An 893-nucleotide genomic window follows, 5' to 3' on the forward strand; every position below is an offset into this window, starting at 1 on the left:
TAGAGAAACATATTCATCCATTTGTGCATGCCTCCCAAATCAATATAACATACCTAAAATTGCTCAACTTTAAATTTTTTCAGGTTCCTGGAAGCCTAATTACTCATCCAAGAAGATCAATGGCATTCAGTTAATCAGTCAAGGTCAAGAAAAAGGAGAGAGCACATCATATCTAGTCGTTCCCCAAATCCAGTTCCTTCGAGCTGCATCTTCACTTGTCCAAGTGTTACATGGGACCAACCAGTTATAATGTCATAGGATCTCTCACCTTGAGCCCATAGAATGGTGATTTCTTGGCAGCAGGTCTTTGTAAATCACACAAAAACAGGAAAAGAGCTAAGGAATGAGCCTGAGTAATGTCACTTAGGATATATATTAGATCACTATGGAGTACTGGGGAGAATCAAAATGGGAGTCCATATTGAAATAGAGAAATGAATTTTAGCAAAAGGAGTTTTCTACCAGGCCTCAGAATCATTCTATTCAGCATGATTTTTTATGTCCTCATCTACCTTCAGGATAAGCTTAGGTGCCATCACTGACCAGAGGCATGGCATTTCCTGGGTATACATCCCCTAAAACCTCAAGATGTTTAGCAATGATATCTTTTTACCATCTGAGTGTCACACTAGATTGGAGTGTGCACACATCCTTTGTAGGATTCCAGGGGTTTTGGAATGACCCCGAGGACAACAGGCCCAGAAGGATTATTCTCAGGGGATCTCTTAAAGGACACAAAAGTAAGAGATCAAGGGAAAGAATTTATTTTCTTCATGACTATTGTTAATGCCAGCTATTCCCAAAGGTATTCATGAAGTCAGTACCCTCACAAGTAATCTATTACATAGGTTGCTAACCATTGACAGCAAGGAAGAAACAATCAAGATAAGGAA

The 893-nt window shown here is 39.4% G+C and overlaps 1 non-coding gene across 1 annotated transcript; it reads right to left on the reverse strand.

Moving 5' to 3' along the window:
• Positions 1-463: 463 nt before the first annotated feature.
• LOC122150458 lies at positions 464-545 on the reverse strand. Its single transcript, XR_006163676.1, has one exon. It is a non-coding gene; the product is annotated as a small nucleolar RNA SNORD115 (small nucleolar RNA).
• Between the last annotated feature and the right edge of the window lie 348 nt (positions 546-893).

This window comes from Orycteropus afer, unplaced genomic scaffold (assembly GCF_000298275.1).
Source record: "Orycteropus afer afer isolate SDZICR_OR568_19922 unplaced genomic scaffold, OryAfe1.0 scaffold00146, whole genome shotgun sequence".
Taxonomy (NCBI): Eukaryota; Metazoa; Chordata; class Mammalia; order Tubulidentata; family Orycteropodidae; genus Orycteropus; species Orycteropus afer.